A 20,379-nucleotide genomic window follows, 5' to 3' on the forward strand; every position below is an offset into this window, starting at 1 on the left:
AAGCCAGTTTGAAAAGACTACACAGTTTATGACTCCAATTATACAAAACTCTGGAAAAGGTCAAAATTGAGAAATTAAAAAAAAAAAAAAAGATCAGTGGTTGTCAGAGCCAAGGGGAGGAAAGGAGTATTGAATGGATGGACAGCAGGGGATTTTTAGGGGAGTGAAACCATTCCATATGATACTGTAGTGGTGGATACAAGACACTATGTATTTGCCAAAACCCACAGAAATTAATACCACAAAGAATGAACCTTAATATATGCTGCAAATAGGTCCTTTAGTAAGGAAATCCTAGGTTAGAATGTGACAAAACAAATCGTGTTACAAATATATGATAAACCTCACTGAGGGCCTGGGGGAACCTAAGTATCTTTGGAAATGAGTGGAGTCTATAAGACCAAAGGCAAAAGAACCTGTACATAAGCACTGTCTCTAATTAATAAAGTTGTTTCCAGGTTAGCCATGGGTTAATACGTATACGTTGCTAGACCTGTATACCGGAACTGAACAATTAGGTAAATGGATAGTGGGTTAAAGGAACCATCCATTGGAATGGGAGGAAGTTCAAACATTCCATGTGGTGATGGATTAGAGCTAAAAACAACAGCATGAGCTCATGATGAACTTAACAGAAAAACAGGTAGCTATGTGGATGGATTTAAAGATATGTATATATATGCAGGTTAATATATATGTTCCTTGCTTTGTTAACTGAGAGGGCCTACAAATGAAGGTATCCCAGTCCCAAAAAGCACACCTTGCTCCCAAATCTTGGTCTCTAATACCATTCTCCAGTAAAAGGAACCAGAGCCCTTTGGTATTTCTAGGACTGAGGCTGAAAATATACAAGATGAACTTAGAGAATCTAGAATGACACAAAGTAAGGAAGTGCTAAAACAAAACAAAACAAAACAAAACAAATCCTATGATGATGAGGATATGTTAAAGGGACCCAGGAGTCAACTGAAAGAGCTCTCAATGACCAAAGCTGGAAAAATTTGAGCAACATAATGAAGGAGTATTATTGGGTTATAACTCGAAGCATAAAATAAATACGTGTGAGTCTACTGGTATACATAAATGACTGAAAAAATAAATAAATGGCAGGAGAACAGAAATCTCTCATGTGAAGAAATTCCAAACGTTTTATGAAAATACTCTACCCTAAAGGTGTGGAGCATAGCTTTTTATGCCTTAATTGTGGGCTGCACATAGTGACTTCCTTCCAAAAAGTACAGTATGGAAAGGAGGGAAGACGTAACTCTACAGTGGGGGAACCTGGCCAACACTGCTTTAAGCCAGGTATCACAATGACAAATGATGTCATGTTGACAATACGTTCTTCAAGTATGACAAAAATGGAACCTCATCTCTGGGGTCTGCATTCCTAAGACACATAACCCCAGTCTAATCATGGGAAAAGCATCAGACAACTCCAAATTGAGGGACACTCTGCAGGATCCCTGACCAGGGCTCCTCCAATCTACCGAGGTTATCAAAAATAAAGTCTGAGAAACTGTCACAGCCAAGAGAAGCCTAAAGAGACAACTAGAGGTAATATGTATCCTGGATGGATCCAGGGGGATTCCAGAAGAAGGACAGTAGGTAAAAATAAAGGAAATCTGAGTGAAGTATGAACTTCTGATGATAATGGTATATCAATAATGATTTATTAATTGTAACCAATGCAGCCTGCTGATGTAAAATGTTGGGGATACTAGGGCCAGGTACGTGGGAACTCTGTACCACCATCACGATCATTCTATAGGATTTAAAATTAAAAGTTCATTACACACACACACTCCTCCAGAGCATGGGCTTGTGTTTCAGAGCGGGGATCTTGCAAGCCCATCAGGCAGACACTTGGAGTAGCTGGGGTTCTGAGCAGCATCTGTGGGGGCAGAATTCAGACCACCTTGCAGCGGTTCAGAAAAGAGGTGTTACTCTCATTGGTCCAAGGGGTCAAGGCTGGACTTCTCACTGGTTTCCAGTGGGAAAATCCGTGCAGCAGGGAATTCTCGGAATTTAGCCAAGGGAGTAGAAGAAACTCCTTGGAGAAAATAATTTTGGTTAATTCAAATGGAATCTGGTGGTGTCCCCACCATGCAGTTCTCCTCTGGGAGAAACAGGCGCCACTGAGCACCACTTTCTCTCAGGCTGACAGAGCCTTCACCCACTTCTGCCCCTGAGGTGGGACCCTGGAGCGAGCAATGAGGCCCCAGTGAAGGCGCATGTGGGTACGCTGTGGGGAGGTGACTCCAAACTCCCTGTCGCGGTGGATCTGGGAAGTACCCTGAAGCCCACAAGGCTTCCGCAGAGGAGAGGGCCTGTGGGAAGGAGGTGCCATGTTGCCAGGTCTTCTGATTCTACACGAAAAGCTAGGCATTCCAAATGTCATGTGCAGAACTTTTAACTATAGGCAATTCACTCAACTCCTTTTTGAGAAAACATTGTGCTGGCTAAACAGAACACCTCTGACAGTCCTACCCAGCGGGCGGACCCCCGGTCTGTGACCTCTGAGGAAGGGGAGCTCTCCTGACAGTGCTTGGGTTTCAAAATTATTCATTTAAAACCCAGGAAGATGGAACTTGCATGTTAACCACGAGCCACTGGGACACGCGGCTATTTAAATTAAAATTAATTTTAATTAAATATAATCAAAAATTGACTTCCTCAGCCACACTGAGCACATTTTAAGTACTCAATGGCCTTTTCCTTCATGGCAGAAAATTCCACTGGACAGTGCTATTAAGTATATACGATATACTGGGGGGAGCCTGGGAGGCTCAGTGGGTTCAGCATCTGCCTTCTACTCAGGTCATGATCCCAGGGTCCTAGGAATGAGTTTTGCATTGGACTCCTTGCTCAGTGGGGAGCCTGCCTTTCCCTCTCCCTCTGTCTGCCATTCCTTCTGCCTGCTGCCTCCGCTGCTTGTGTTCTCTCTCTCTCTGACAAATAAGTAAATAAATAAAATCTTGAAAAAAACAGTATATAGGATATATTGGAACAACTGACAAAATTTTAATATATTTGGTAATAATTTATATCCATAATAAATTTCCTAATTTTGACCACTCTAACATAGTTATATAAAAGAATGATTTTGTTTTTGGTCTTTTTGAGGATGGGGAACAGAAGGAGAGAAGAATTATAAGCTGGCTTCACACCCAGCATCGAACCTTGACGCAGGGCTCGATCTCATGACCCTGAGATCATGATCTGAGCCGAAGTCAAGAGTCAGACACTTAACAAACTGAGCCACTGAGACGCCCCATAAGAGAATGTTTTTCTCTCTGGATGAACATGTGGAAATGTATAAGGATAAAGGAGATAGGATATCTGCAACTTATTCCCAAATAATCTTAAAAAAAAAAAAAAAAAGCACATGCCTAGAGTGATAACACAAATGTGGCAAAAACACTAACCACTGTTGAATCTGGGTACTATTCTTACAATTGTTCTGAGAATCTGGAATTATTTCAAAAGTAAGAGTTAAAAGGGGAAAAAAATGGAGAAACAATAAGAATACTCCAGGAAAGCCAAGAGAGTGATAGAGTTAACTTCCTGAAACAAGGGTCGGTCCTCAGCTGTTGGTGGTGGCGTCCTGTCTCAAGGCACCCGCAATTACCTTCCCTTCCCTCCATGGCCCTTCACAACTCCTCGGTTCCCTCGTGGTGACTTCTTACTCACTCACTAGGCAAAGGGTCCTCAATTAGAGTAAACTCCGTTCTTGTTTCCAGGTTGACATTATCATCATGTTACCCCTCTTCTCGCTCAAAGTAAGGAATGCCCGGCTCTAGACCGTCCTCTGACTCTCACTGCTCAATGTTCCACTTGGAAGAACCTAGCATAATGGTAGCAGTCCTCAGCTATAGCCCACAATTTTTTCCCGTATGGCTTTTTTTTTTCTTTTTCTTTGGGTCCACATTGTTTTTATACGTTGATTAAAACTTGGCAGTGCACCTCGGAGGTGTTCTTGGTAGCACGCTGTCCTGACTTACCCATCTAAGGATCACTGCTCTAAGAGATTTTTTTAATAGATATTTTTAAGATTTTATTTATGTAAGAGAGACAGCGATGAGAGAACACAAACAGGGGTAGGGGGAGCAGGGGAAGCAGGCTCCCCACTGAACAGGGAGCCCCATGTGGGGCTCCATCCCAGGACCCTGAGATCATGACCTGAGCTGAAGGCAGCTGCTTAACCAACTGACCACCCAGGTGCCCCTCTAAGAGCTTTTTAAAATTGGTGTTAGCATCTTTATGTACATTACTTAAATGTGCGAATGCAATGGATTTAATCCCAGTGCCATCGTTTTCTTTTTACTCTTCTGCTTGTCTTCCCTGCAACACCTCTGTCTCTTCTTTTGGCTTCTACCCAAGGTGCAGCGAGTCCTGCTACCTTGCTTCTATTGTGACCCAGAGCCCCCCACCTTGACCACACTCAGTTGTCTTTCCACATTCCCTGGCATTCGGAGTAGAGAGGAAAAGGATCTGTGGTCCCAGAACCCCTTTAGCTAGTTTTCTACATAAGCCTTTTATTCAAATCACCTCATTGTTATTAACCTTTGTTAACTAGCAGGGCACCGGTGGTATTGTGGTCATAGATCTTGCATGGTATTTTAATTAAATTCAACAAACATTTCTTGAGAGCCAAGTTTGAGGGGCAGGGGGAGGGAGTCCAGGCACTCTGCCAGGTGCGGCTGATACAAACATCACTAAGACCTTGCCCTTGAAGAGCTCGCAGGTGGCAAAAACCAAAACCCTGAAAAGTGCTGTTTTTTATCTGCCGTGCCAGGGAAAACCAGGCATGGTGTTAGAAGCAGGACCTCCTCCGGAGGAGGGCATCCTGCCTTCACTCAGCATGCCTCCTCTACTGGCATAATTTCTGACATCATGAATCTAGCATCCTGCGATGGACAGTCCTCAAACTTTCATCTCACATGGAACTCCCGCCTTTTATAGTCTCTCTTGACCTCAGGAGAGGTTCCTGAACTCACTCTTTCTCCCAACTAACAGACAGTTTCAAGTTCAACCAATTCGAGTCCAAAACAAAATGTCCAAGATAGGAATGCACTTGCTCCCCAAGCCCCTCTTTGCATAGACCGAAATCATTTATTGCTCAGCCCCCTCCACTTTCATGAGACCCACACGTGTCTCTCAAGGCCATTCCCATCGATTTCAGGACATTCTATTAATTCTCTCCCCACATCCACTCCCAGGCTTTGAATGTATGGATAAGTCAACACTTCATCCCTGTGTGGATGTAGTACCTTGTGTGCGGGATGAGATAAAACTCTCCAGATGGGGTGTGTATGTTTTCCACAGCGGCTCAACCAACAACAGCTCAGCTACACAAGGAGTCATGCTGACTACCAGAATACAGCCCATTAAACCCAAGTTTAATCTGTCTCAAGCTTAAGATCTCCTTAGCAGAATTTCTGAAAACATCTGGGGAACCTCGATGGGCCCCTCCCCGCCACCACTGGACAGGAGGGCAAGTCAGAAAGGGAAAGAGATCGGCACCTTAACCTCCAGCAGTAAAAATAAACCTTACTTTTATATTAAAAAAAGAAACAACAAAACCTGGGATCTTGTGAATACTCATTGGTCCCCTCCCAAGGCCTCCCGGGGGGGGGGGGGGCAAATGAGGGCCTCTGAAGCTCAAGCTTTTGTAGCTTCCTGGCAGATCCACATCTGCTCCCATCAAATATTTTGAGTCACTCCGTAAGGTTGATGAGCATTTCCTGCAGAGAGCCTTTGATTCCGGAAGAATCTCTCCTGGGAGTGCATTCCTGGGATCCTTCTCTTCTCCAGGACATACTGATAAATCCCCATTTACTCACAGCCAACTGCAACACCAAACTCTTTTAAACCTGAGCTACAGGGTTCAGGCCAGGTTGACCAACCATTCAGCTTTGCTTGTCCCGGTTTTAGCTTTTAAAGTCCAGCATTCCAGGAAACCCCCTCAGCCCCAGGAAAACTGGGGTGGTTTTTCATGACCCTGGTGTGGGCTCTAAAAGAAGGCATAGAGTGGTGTGGACTTCACAACCACTCAGACTTGGGGACTGCACCCCTGTCTGCCTTCCTGGCATGATCTGGAACATCCTGACCTTGTAAGCAGGGGAACCTGGCTCTGATCAACTTGGGCAGAAAAGGAATTTTTTGCAAGAGTATTTTCCTCTGCTTCTTTGTCTCTTGCTTTGAGATTTGTAAACTTGGGTAAGAGGATCTGATTTACTAAGCTGAGCCACATGTCAACAAATGCACTGTTGGGGCAAGAATGCAGCTAGAATTTGCCCTTTTTGGCTGTGACAGGAGGTGGGCTCTATGGATCCCCAGAAACACACAGGAAGGAATTCCCCAAACTTGGGAATGGGGTTCAGATGACTGTCAAAGAAACCATGAAGTCAAAGATTAAAAGTTTACGTTGTAGACTCGGTGGCTTAGTCGGTTGAGTGTCTGAGTCTTGGTTTCAGCTCAGGTCGTGATCTCAGAGTCATGAATGAGATCAAGCCCTCAGTCAGGAGTCTGCTTGGGATTCTCTCTCTCCTTCTCCCTCTGCCCCTCCCTCACTCACAGTCTCTAAAATAAGTGAATAAATCTTAAAAAAAAGAAGAGTTTATGTTATATGTGAATAAAGTATGATCAAGTAGGGCAGAGTGGAAGAAGGCAAGCTATGTGTGTCCCAGTTAGCCAGAGCCGGTTTATAAAGAGCCAACACCTGCCTTACAATTTCAGGGTCGGGGGGGGGGGGGGGGGGGGGGGGGGGGGGGGGGGGTGGGGACGAGGAGGGACTGGGATGTGGTCTGTGTGCTCGGGATCTGTTTGAATGAGAACAGGCAGCCGGCTTGGAGGGCTGGCAGCAGATAGCATCGGAACAAGATGGTTTGCTTTAATCCTAAAATGCTCCAAGGCTATAAGGCAGGGACATTGATATTCAGGGGACGTAAGGGAAAATTACAAGATCTTTGCCTTTAACTCAGGGACTGCCAAATTGCTGGGACATATTAGTTGAGGATTTTGGATCTGGTATAGAGTGATAGGGAAACAGGGGAGATAAAAGAGGAGAACTTAACATTTTTGCTTTCCAAGAAAAGTAAGGGTTAGTCCATTTGCTCCTTTGGGTTTGTCAGTTTCTCCTTCACCAGACTCCAGGAGCAGTGGCTCAAGTCAAACTTTGGTATGTTTCAAAACCCCTCTGGTTCTACTCATTCAATCAGTTGTCATACCCAGACATCCCTTGTTTGCAAAGGGAGGAGTTGCTAGATATTTTCAGAAAGCTGTGCTTCAAGTCAAAAACCTGCCAGGCTTTCCAGGGCGCCCGAAGCCAGAATTCCACACCAGCTTCCAATCTCCACAGGGAGCTGCTTGTCCCAAAACAAGTGCCATGTGTTTGGACTCTGTGGGGATAAGACGTGGGTGTTTTCCTGCAGAAATGCACTTTCTTGCTTTGGCCTCTTTTAAAATCCCACCTGTCCTTCATGTTCCTGCTTTATTGTTTCTTTTCCCTGAGACCCGCCTGTTCTTGCCTCCTAGTTGGCCATCAACTTTCCAGCCTCCAAAGCCTCAGAGAGCTTCACATAATCCAGCAACAAGCAGGGCCTCCGAGCCCCTTGAAATTGAGACCTTGGTACTTTCCAGACTGGAACACAGACCCCACCTGACCACAGGTTAGAGTCTCAGCCCTGCCCCAGCCCTGCTGCGTCAGAAATCTGCTTTCAAAAGGAGATTCCCAGATGACTTGCATTTGATGTGAAAGTTGGAGAAGCACTTCTTAAGATCCTTAGTCCCCAACTCTAGCTCCCCTAGAATCTCTTGGGGGAGTCTTAGAACATTCTGATGTCTGGGTCCCGGCCCTAGGCATTTAGATGAAATAATATGAGATGCCATGTTGACATTGGGGATCTCGATAACCTTCCCTAGTGACTGGAATGCACAGCGAAGTTTGAGAACCACTGGCCTGGCATCATCACTCAATCCCCCCTGAAATTCCAGAGGCTTCTGTGAGATTTCTGTTTTGCAAATGTCTTGGGGAGTGGTGGGGATGTGGGCATATTCTTAGTATGGCTTCTTCCTCTGACGTCCTTCCTCACAGTGTATGTTGACACTATATCGGCTTAGCCAAGTCTTTGAATCCCAACCCCTACCCGGCCAAAGTAAAATTGATTGGCACGTGACCTCCATGGCTGTGGAACACTAAAGATCTGGGAACTTAGTGAATCGGGGGAGGAGTCTACGTGGGAGTACAGCAAACACCCTCTAGCAGGGATTACTTTGTCAGTGGTTAAGACAAAATATCTCAATATATTTACATTTTTGTGTACTTAATAATTCTGCCTGGATTTTATAGTTCTATGGATATATTTCTTAGCTAGACTCAAATGCTCTGAGGGCAAGAATGGGTACCCCCAGTTTTTAGCCTATATGGGTGCTCAACTAGTGACTCCTGAAGAGCTGAATTAATAGCTCAGGATTTAAAAACAGACATATGAGAGGGACAGGCTTTGGACCAGAGAGTAATCTTGAGACAGGAAGACTTTTCAAGGGTAGGAGCAGAAGGAGTGAGGCTCTTGCCAGTGGGAGGGTCACAGGCCTAGTGTAGGAGCAGATGCACCCTTAAACTTATACTGTCCATTACGCATGTCGCCCTGAGCACTTGAAATGAAGCTCGCCCGAATTAAGCTGTGCAGTGAGGGTTAGCATACACACCAGGTTTTGAAGATTTAGGGTGGAAAAAAGTTGTCAAATATCTCATTACAGATCATATGTTGACATATTCTAGATCCATTGGATAAGCTAGGATATATTAAAATGAGTGTTAATCGTTTGTTTACTCTTTCAATGTGGTGGCCACAAAATTTAAAATTACATAGGTGGCTCCCATTCCTAGTGAATGGTGCTACTTTCAACACTGCATCGCAGGAGAGAGATGGACACACCAGGAGGCAGAAGGGGGGCTGCCTCTGAGGCCAAATGGAGGCAGGCTCTGGGCTGGACCCCATAACTGTCCTGAGCGAGGAGCTGTAGCCTCACTTCACAGGTGTCTGAGCACAGGTTCACAAAGGCTAAATTCCACGAAGTGGCCACACCACTCAGCTAATGAGAGGAAGAGCCCATACTGGACTTTCCATCTACTGATTTCTATCGCCCAATGGTAGGGCCCCCAAGAGAGGAAACCCCCTGGGGAGATGGTCAGAACCCAGGCATACAGCAACTGTTACAGGAGTGAGATGTGTTTGGCTTGGAGCAGAGACCTCAGGATGGAACATGAGCACCATTATCAGATATCTGAAGGCTCTGCGGTGGTCAGACGGCCTCTGTGTAGCTCCGAGGGGTAGGAGGAGAGTGTAGGAGGAAGCTGTGAGGAGAAGGATTTCCGTGGAGACAAAGGAAGAATTTTTCAACAGTCGGAGCTGCCCCAGTTCAGCTACTTTGGAAGGCAGAGAGGGCCAGGTGTGGGAGAGGACGGAGCCGTGGCTGATGCTCGGCGAACTCCAAACCCTGAGAGGCTGTGCGGTGGTTCTGGAACACTGCTCTGTGGGGAGCTGCATCAGGATCACCTGGGTGTTATTCAGAATAAACAGGTCCACCCAGGCCTATTGAATTGGAATCTCACTAGGGTGAGGCCAAATGAGTTTCATTTTGAACCACTGCCTTCAATTATTCTGATGTGCAGCCAGGTTTTGGAGCTGCTGGTGCATAAAGGACATTTGAGCGTCCAGTGGATGGTTCGACTATATGACTTTTCAAATCTATTCCAATGTTGAAATTCTATTATTCCGTGTCACATAACACTTGCCAACAAAATTATGGTCCATGAACTTGGCACGATGAATCATTTCCTTATTTGGCCTGTTTACTATTTAATGGGAGGGTTTCTCTAGCCAAGACAGTAAAACCGGTAGCTGCTTACGTTAATCGAAATGAATTAGATTTTACTTCTTTTGTACCTTTTGTGAGTTCGGGCTTCTGTAGTAGGGGCAAGATAAAAGAAGAAATATTTTCTCATCTCTTCTGCCTAATAGGAATACCAAATTTTAACCCTCATTGCCGGGAACCTATTCCAGACTCTTTAATAAAAGCCCATTTGGAACTTTGGGTTGCTTTACTACAGATGAGGATAGCAAGAGGCTGCAAAATTCTGCCTGTGGAATGAGACTGTGTTAACAATTTCCAAGGAAGCGGTTTTCATAAGCTTGATTCATAACACACCAGTGACTAAAAGAAATAAGTGCCAAGTCCCATCAAGTTGAGGTATTGTTGAGAACACAGCAGGGACATAGATGGAATTGGAAAATGCAACCAGAAGAAAACCAGCAGCAGCAAAATCAGAACCAGTGAAGGGGACATTTATGCCTGAGATCGAAATTGGTGGCGCTCAGTCCAAAAAGAAAGGAATCATCAAGGACTGAATTTAGCGTCACAGGACATCTGAATCACCCAAATCAGGTCGTGCACGCTTTGCTTTCGTCCTGGTCACAGTGGGAACCAAAGAAAAGTAGGATGTGACCCCCTCTTTAAAAAGCAAATGAGGGGCACCTGGGCAGCTCAACTGGGTAAGTGTCAGCCTTCAGCTCAGGTCATGGTCTTGGGGTCCTGGGATTGAACCCCGCATCGGGATCCCTGCTCAGCTGGGAGTCTGCTTCTGCCTCTCCCTCTGCTCCTCTACCCCTGCTCATGTGCTCTCTCCCCCTCAAATATATACATATATTATATAAATCAAATGAAATTGTCACTTCTCTGGGTAAAGCACAGTTTGTCATCCTGCTGCCCTTTTCATTAAGGGATAGCCTCAAAGGACAGGAACTGACCTGAAGAAATCAGCTAGGGATGCCGACATGAGGCCAGGTAAAAAGCAAATGTGGAAGCAACCATCTTAACTTAAAGTTTGAGCCAATGACTGCTCAGTTGGGAGAAGTCATAAATGTCGAGTAGTCAGTTACTGGTTTCGGCTTCTTTATTTCTCCCTAAAGGGTATTATTTTGTTGTTTCATTCAGCTCTTAAACATGGTCTTTTGAGAACAGTATCTGGATTTAGGACACGTGGAATCCATCTTTTCCTTCTAGAACTTCAATAAAGTCATTCATCTCCACTCCTTCTAGCTTATCATATTTCTGGCACAATTACGACAACTCTATTATCATTTCTTCTTGGATACTTTGATTCTGGTCCTCCTAGCCCCTTCCAGTTCCCAGTTCAGATGATCTCTTCTGAAATATGTGAGTGGACCTTGGTCATTTTGGACTGGTTTCTACAGTTGTGAGCCTAGATAAACTATGGCCGTGTGGACAGTTCAGAGAAGAATGGGGAGTTGTCAGGTATGCAGTTGGTAATAAATGCTCCAGAATATTCCCAAACTAGGATTTCTACTGGAAATTTGGAGACACCCAGCATAACTGGACTTTTGTTTAAAGAGGTGATTCTCCAAGTGAGATCTTCTGTGGCTGTGAATTAATCCAAATATTCAACTCCTTTCACCGATTTCTATTTTTTTTTTAATTTTTAAGACTTTATTTATTTATTTGACAGAGAGAGAGAGACAGTGAGAGAGGGAACATAAGAAGGGGGAGTGGGAGAGGGAGAAGCAGGCTCCCTGATAAGCAGGGAGCCTATGTGGGTCTGGATCCTGGCACCCTGGGATCCTGACCCCAGCTGAAGGCAGATGCTTAATGATTGAGCCACAAAGGTACCCACTGATTTCTATTTTTATGTACCACTCAGCCCCACTTACAAGTAATCTAGAATCTTAAAATTAGAACCATATTGGAGTATGCAGAAAACTCTGTCTTTTCCTGAGAGTTCCAGCTATGACAACATTTGGCATCGCTAATTTGACTAATTTTTTTTAAGATGTTGTTTATTTTTAGAGAGAGAACTCTTGTGCCAGCGCATGGCGGAGAGGGGTGCAGAGGGAAAGGAAGAGAGAAAGAAGCAGATTCCCCAATGAGCACAGAGCCCCAGACAGAGGGATGCTCTCAGGACCCTGAGTCAAAAATCTAGAGTCAGAAGCTCAACTGACCGAACCATCCAGGTGCCCTGTTTTGTTTTTTTTTCCCCCCTAATGAATAGATTTTATATGTCATATGCATTGTGGTTCAAATACAAATGAAACAGCTACAGCTAAATAAAACATATACATCTACACACAAATGCCAATTGCTTGCTCTTACCTGGTGCCTTCTTCACTAGGAGGTTGAAATGGGTGGGTCTTTGGAGTCTTTGTCTCAGCCAAATGGTCTGGAACCAGGAAAGTTTGTGAGGCACTGGTCTAAAACAATGGAATAGAAGAAAAATAGAACCAGTTGTTGGAGTCAGACCAACCTGAGGTCAAGCCCTTCTCAGGGTTTCTGTGGTCTAATCTGCAGGCTACGGTTGCACACGGCCACCGTGGGGAGGGGCTCCTGGAGCTGACCCCGCCTGCACTCTGCCAGCCAAGCCCCTTATGTTAGGCTGTGTCCACCCTGGGGGTGGGAGCTGTTTGTTTTTTAGCTCGGGTACACAAACGCATATAGGCTGCCTGCAGCTCTGTGGTGTATCTTAGCAGCATTTAGGAAAATGCTCATGTTTCTGCAGCTCAGGCTCTTCCTCTGCAGTTGTAGAGTAAGTCCTACTGTGTAGGGCTGATATTAAGGTAGTAAGATAACATATGCAAATGGCCTGATAGATACAGAGTAACAGAAGCTCAGCAAACGAGTGTGGTTCAGTCCCAGCCCTGAGCTCACCTGGTAGTGTGAAAGGGCTGTTGGAACTCCTCCTGGCTGAGGTGGCGTGGCCTAGCGGCCCATTCTTTAACCTTTCTGGCCAAGTGGAGAGGTCAAAGTGTTTGGAGACAGACTGAAGGGTCGGTCCCAATTCCCTGTTGTTCACTTACTATGTGACTTTGAGCAAGTTATGAAACTGCTCAGGGTCTCCCATTTTTCTCATCTATAAACTGAGTACAAAAATAAGACTTAAGTCAAACGGCTATTGACAATCTGAAATGAGTTAATAAAGCATGCCCCAAAATATAGCCGGCACATTCTAGGTGCTCGACAAACTTGCCTTCTTTTCTCCCACTCCCAACCCCTCCTAGTCTAGGGCTCTGTTGCACGGCACATTTACAAAACACCATCCATGGAGAAATCAGCCCTGGCTTTCATCACCACTCTTTCCTTAGGCCAGAAAAAATTACTTACAGCTTTCCATGTAAATTTTAATAAAACCAAATAACCATTTCATAGACTTAATGTATCCTGGCGGCCATGTAGATAAACTGGGTGGGAAGGGTACGAGAAAGATACAAAAATGGTTACTAAATAGAGAGCTGGGAAACCATGCTAGATGGATGGGGAGAGGGGTTGCTCAGGATGGGGCCGCAACGTCCCTATGAATCAATGATGCCGGGTCCGCTGGCAATCCCAGCGAGAAGAATGGAAATAGAAAAATGTAAAATTACCCATCCTGATGTGACTGAAAACCTATATGTGAAAAGCAAAACTTTAAAATATTTTTATAACCTTAGGGACAAAGATCTCTTAGTGATGACACAAAAAAGCAGAATTCAAATTAAAAACTGGATACATCTGAGTTCATCAGAATGAAAACTGTCTGTACTAGACCAGCATCATAAAATTGTTAAAAGGCTAATGGCAGACCAGAAGAAGATACTTGCAATGAATAAGTACGAGGAAGGATCGCATTTAGAATATGTGAAGAATTAGAAATAAGACAAACCAACAGAAAAACAGCAAAAACCCAGGGACAGGAAGTGCACAGAAGAGGACATCTGGATGGCCAACAATCCCAGCCGAGGATATACCCAACCTCCTTGATCATCAGGGAAACAAATGAGAATTAAAACCCCAAAGAGCTCCCAACAGATGAGCGGAAATAAAAAAGTCGGAGAAAAGCAAGTGAGAGGACGCAGGAAAATGGGAGAGCTCAGCCGCTCGCAGGCATGTGGGTCCCGTGCCGCTTTGCAGAGCCATCTGCCAGGACCTAGGAAGGGTGAAGCCACCTGTGCTCTAGGAAATCACAGCCTCGTTGGAAATACCTACACACTGGAAACAACCTAACCCACCATCAAGCTGGGAATACATACGCCAAAGAATGCTCAGCCGTGAAACCCTGCAGAACAATCCCAGGGATGAACAAAGCCTACTGGTGCTTGTGGGGCTCCTGTTCACAGCAGAGTGAACACAGCAGCTCCTGGAAGGATGCCCATTCATGTAAAACGATAACCCAGTAGTACTGTACCCTGTTCATCACACATATCCACGCAGGATGCAATTAGAATGAGAGGGACACAGGGCTCATGATCGAGCATGCGTGGGGAAGGGTGGGAGAGTAAGCACGGTTTCCTCAGATCTGTAATATTTGTCCTTTTGCTTTTATTTTTTTAATGACAAAATGTCAATATCCGCTCGTTCACTCTAGGTGGTAGGTATGTTAATGTTTTCACCTGGTTTCATTTAAAGATGGTCTTCAAGCAACTTACTCAGAGCTATGGAACTTTGAAGATGGACGATGAAGGTCAAGTTTGAGCTTTGCCAGATGGATGCAAGTGTACAACAGTTACAGGATATTAAATTATTAAGAAATTAGGTTGGAGTGGGAGATAAAAGGAAGGGAATGAGAAGGGAGAGGGGTAAGGAGAGGAGAAGCTGAATGAGGTGGGGACATGTTCTGGCAACACTGTCAGATGCTGGGAGTGACCAGACCACGGGGCGGGGGGGGAGGTTGGCCCCAGAGCCCAAAGGCCACCTCTCTGCTTCTCCGTCCCAGCCTCATGTACTTAACCCATGTTTGCTCACACAGGCCACCCAGAGTTTCACTTCCTACAGTCTGTTGTCAGCTGAAGCTTTCAGCTGCTTTCTCCCTTCCTTCCCATTTAGCAGTTGGGTCCAAGCCTGTGCCCCCTTTTCCTTACCCTTAGGATGCTGTGGTCAGGGCTTCTCTATCACAGCACACAAAAAAGCATCCTGTTATTTTACCTGAGTTTCTTAATACGTCATCAGTTCATATTTAAAATCCTTTTATGCTGATGGACAGCAAGGCTGGGTGAGTCCTGTCGTGCCCCACCATCAATACCGGCATCTCTCGGGGGCCCGCAGGGCTCTGGGTCGTGGGCTAGAAATGTACAACATGCCGGCAGGCCCACCGACGCTCTTTTATTGCTGTAGCTCTATTTATACGAAGCGCCTTTCCTTTAAAGGACCCAGGGATCTAATTACATGGTCATAGCGAAGAACTTAAGTATATAATAGATCCAATAATTTGTTAATAAGTACGTGGATATGCTAACTGCTTGCATGGCTTAGAGGCGCCATGGAGGACGGAGTTAGAGGCAGTGAAAATGAACCTATCAAGGTGCATCTTCAGAAACCACACTTGAATAATCACAGCCTTAATAAAGCAGTTTATGCTTCGATACATTTGTAATTGAGCAATGATTTGTTTCTATAGGGTAATACCCAATAATGACATCCAAAGACTAGGACCTTTAACTCGTAATTAAATATCTTTAGTTCTATCACACAGATAGTGCAGAGTAGGGTTCTGGGGGGAGGAGGTGATCCTTAATTTTAGTTTCTCCTAATCTTTTCAGATTATTTAATAAGCAACCCACCAATCTTTTTTGCATGCCTTTTCTCCCTGAGAAAAGAGCAAGTGCTAACACCTTTTCCCACGCAGCTCCTAGCAAGTTCCATATATCTAATATGAAAAAAAATACACTGCATTTATTGTTTAAGAAGATGAAGCTTTATTTAAAGGGTGTATTTATATTGCATCTATCTTTTTGCTCATATTGGATGCTCTTAAAGAAAAAAGCAGGGAGGGACAGGCAAAAAATGTTAAAAGTTACCAAGAGAACACTCTCCTTCCTGGAATGTGCCAAGTGATAAAATTGTTTTAACCAACTAAGGCAGCGCTCCATGTATTTAATATTATATAGTAGGTCATGGCTCGATTCCTATAAAGGGACTATGTTTAGTTGCTAATTGTACTTATTTCGCTCAGCTCCTCTACCCTGGGCTGGGGATCCTCCCAGAGCAAAAGAGTGGGGACCACTTCACAGTTCACAAAAACAGCTCTCCCTCTCAAACTCTAAGGGGTGCCTCAGCTCCAAAAATGCACAAGTCCTCACAGTCTGCGAGAGCACGGCGGGGCCTTTGTGCCTGGCCCTACTGCCGCTCCCACTGTGTCTGGGAGAGAAGTTTAGCCAGGAGACACAACTCTTCCCAGCACTCGGATGAAGGGGTTCTCAGGCTCCATGGTACTTGAGCCACTAGGATTCTTGCAAGTGTTTTCTTACCAGTAACAGTGGGAGACCTGACCTTTGCACAAGGTGAACTTAACAAGTGATCTGAAAGGAGAATTTCCTTTAATAATTTCCTTTAATAACAACATCATGTCAGTATGGCTCTTTGAGGCAGAGCTCAGGGACCATCTTGAAGGCCTACTTTATCCACACTACAGGCCTTGTGTGGTCATGTGCTGTGTCACACAAGACAAGGGTCAATAGAGAGTGGGACAAGCCCACACTGACATAGCCCATCAGGGTTCTCCACGAGCCTTCCATAGTTCACCCCTACTTTACATCCAGGGAGTCCAGGCTTGAGAGGGGTGACTTTGCCTGAGGTCACAGCACCCTCAGTGACAGCAGGCGGCCTTAGATCCACAACGGGGACTCCACGCTTGCTCTGTCCACACCCCACCTCCCCACCTGCCTGCATCAGGGTGGCTGGGGCTGGGAGGCTCTGGCTCAGTGCTGTGGCCGGCCGTCTATTGCCGGGGCTGTGGCCCACTCCTGCTTGAATGCCCACTTTTCACCCAGCTCTAGGTAGCATGTAGCAAAGGGCAGCTGGGACCTGGGCAGGAACTCTTTTTCTCCCATCTTCCTGTGTTTCCCAAGTCGATGGGACTAGCTCTTAAGTAGTTGCGAGTGAGGCAGACCTAGATTTTAATTCCTCAATTGCTACCTCCCAGCTGTGTATCCTTGGGAACCTCCTTGTGTCTTTGTGAGGTTTTTTCCTTTGTATAAATGAGACTATAAATATCTCCTTAGAGTTGTGACAATTAAATAAGTTAATGGAGGTGCATTGCTGGTACATGATCAAGAGAAATAAATGCTTTTTTCCTTTCCCTTCTTTATTGCCACCTCACGCCCCTCCACCCCCCCAACCCCTGCCCAGCCATGTTCCTCTTCTGAATACGTACATTTCTTTCCCAGGCACCAAAGGGAAAGGGGATCTGTCGCTGTAACACATTAGTTGATTTCTTAGACAACTCTAAGTAGTAAAGCTCTCATTTAGCCTAGGCAGAAATTTAGTCTTTTTAGATCTATGAAGGGCAGGTTTGCTGAGTTCAAGTGCATTAGGAAGGAAGGGCCAGGCCTCTGCTGTGGTAACAACCCTGAGTCAGAGAAGAGCTTATTTCTCATGGCGGCTAGTGCACCACAGGGCAAGTGGCTTCCCCACGGCAGCTGCTTTCATCCTGTGACTCAGTGGGCACCCCTGGTCCTACTGGGTAGTTCCACTGCCAGCTCATCGTGGCTTCCACTCTCCCTGCCCCAGGGGAAGAGAAACTGAAGAATTGCAGGGAGGCTTCTCACTGCCTCACTGGGAAAGACCATGTACCTCCTCTGCTCACACTGTTTTGGCCAAAATTAGCCAGAGGGCTCTATCTGCAGGGAGAGGCATGACAAGTGTACGGTCTGTGTTCCCAGGAGGGAATGTAAGGCAGCAGGTCAACACACGGTCTTGCCCCTACCATATCCAGGTAATTAAGAGTTCAGGGAGAACACATTTTTAAACAGGTTCAAGGATCTTTAAATCTATTTATGAGCATAAGAAAATTAAGATACTGAGAACCACCACCAGCCAGTAAATGGATAAACAAATTATCATCTATCCACACAATGGAGTACTACTCAGCAGTAAAAAGGAGAGAAGAGTTAAGATACCCAAGAGTGGGGCTAAATCTTCAGTTAAGCTGAGTGAAAGAAAGCAGCCCAGGGAAAGGGAGTCCTACCAGACGAATCCATTTGTATGGAATACTGGGAAATGCAAACAAACCCAGGGTGACAGACACAACAGCAGTGGTTGCTTGGAGACAGGGACAGAAGGAGAGATGGATTTCCAAAGGGCACAAGGAAACTTTGGGAGGTGATAAAAGCCTTAGCTTCACGTGGGTCTCCTTTCCCAGGTGTTACATTTACCACATTTTACACTCGAATATGTGCAGTTTATGTTCCTCAATAATACTTCAAGTTGAAAGAACAAAGATGGAGATTCAGAATTATTTTATGTATTATTTATTCCTAAAGAATGCATTTGTCTCTCAGGTTTTCTCTGCACTTGAAAGCCATAAAATGGCATTTCATTACACATACTGAAGAGTCTGTGTGCCATTCCCATGCTCTCTTCTGTTTACTCCTGATTCATGGCAGAAAGAGACCACTGCTCAGGGATTTGCAACTGAGAGAAAAAATCAGATTCTAATCTTGGTTCACCACTTGCTAGCTGCCTGGCTTTGGGCAACTTACTGAATTTCTAGGAGACACTTCCTACCTTACAAAATTGTCGTTCAAGTGCTTGTGGAGCCGTAACTGGAAGCCTGCCAGAGCGTTGTTCAACCCTCAGACACCTGTAACACCCCACCCCCGCCAGTATTTTGCTGCCTTCCTGCCTCACCACTTGAAACTTTCTATTTGGCCTTTACTCTGGTTTTGAAAGTGGTTCATCTCTACTGGCTTCTAGATCCTGTACTAAATGTAACAAAATTTAAGGGGTTGCCAAAAAACCTCAGTAATCAGATAAATCATATTTTAAAAACATCAGAAATATAAACCCTATAATGAACAGGGTATCAAAAATTTAAGTAAAGACAGGCTCTGTCCCTCCCAAGTTCTTGTCAAGCCCTTTCCCCAGTTCTGGCAATTCTCACCGAATCTAATGTCTTTACACCTAAAGTATGAAATAGAAATACCTCTGGAATAAATGAGTTCTATTTCAAGACTTTCAAGTATTTCTTCAAAAGCAAGGCAAGAAGGAATTGGGAAAATTGCTAGAATTGCGCAAAGGGCTTGAAAAGAAGTTGGGAGGGACTAACCTGTACTTCACTTTTAATATCTTATTCATCATGGATCTTTGTATTCATTCTTACTTAAAAAATATTTCATGGCTATTATTTATTTTGATTGCTGAGGGTTTTGGAGACCCTTAAATTCTGTGCCTGAGGTGAGTGCTCCCTCATCCTAGGGCCCTCCATAAAGACAAACCATTCATCCCAGAGCTGCTTGGGTCAGAAGGACAAAGGGAGGCGGTGTTAATATGTAGGTGTGTGCAGGACTTGGAAATCAACACCTGAGTTTTAACTTTCTATTCTGCATTCCCTACTAGCTGTGTGACCCTCAAGAGACAGGCCATGGGTCTCTGCTTTACCAACTGTGAAGTGGGCAGGATAATCACCCCACTGGGCTGTTGAGGAAGTAAGACTGTCCTGTAGTGATTAAGGGTGTAGACCCTGGAAATTTGTTCCCTGGGTTCAAATCCCTGCTCAGTCATTTCTCAGCCATAGGACCTCTGTTTTCTCGTGTGAAGGGATTAGAAGACATCCCAACACAGACCTCAGAGGACCCCTGTGTGGACCAAGAGTTAATATGGGTAAAACTCAAAACCAGGACTTGACACAGAATAACCATTCAGTAAATATTTGCTACTGTTCTTATCACCAGCCAGTTGTTTTAAGGATCAAATTTCTCAATATTCCCAATAAAAGGGTAAAAGCCCTTTAGCAGCCTGCAAAATCCCACTGTTAGCTATGATTATCACATGGCCTAAAATGACATCTGGGGGCACCTGGGCGGCTCAGTGGATTAAAGCCTCTGCCTTTGGCTTGGGTCATGATCCCAGGGTCCTGGGATCGAGCCCCACATCAGGCTCTCTGCTCAGCGGGGAGCCTGCTTCCCTTCCTCTCTCTCTGCCTGTTTCTCTGCCTACTTGTGATCTCTGTCAAATTAGAAAAAAAAAATCTTTAAAATGACATCTGAAAATCGGTTCTTTGGTCACCTCTGAGGCCGGCTGAGTTTTGGTTGAGCTCAATTAATCACAGAGGACAAGCTCTAAGTCTGACAGATCATGACTGAACGGAGTCATATTAATCTCTAATGAAGGCAAGAGGAAGGTCGTCTTTCTCTAGAAACAGCCTGAGTGGGGCAAATGGCTTTCTTTCACATCCATTTCTGGCTTTCCCCTCCTTTGAAGACAGCCCTTGAAACCTCTTTTGCATAACTGAATCTTCAAAAGTTTACAGACCCATAAAAGCAAGCAGCTAAAGGGAACCATTCAAATGAAGCTGTTTAGAAAAGTAACTGGGAGTTTCAGAAGGGGAGG

Source organism: Enhydra lutris, unplaced genomic scaffold, assembly GCF_002288905.1.
Source record: "Enhydra lutris kenyoni isolate GAN:26980312 unplaced genomic scaffold, ASM228890v2 scaffoldscaffold39, whole genome shotgun sequence".
Classification (NCBI taxonomy): domain Eukaryota; kingdom Metazoa; phylum Chordata; class Mammalia; order Carnivora; family Mustelidae; genus Enhydra; species Enhydra lutris.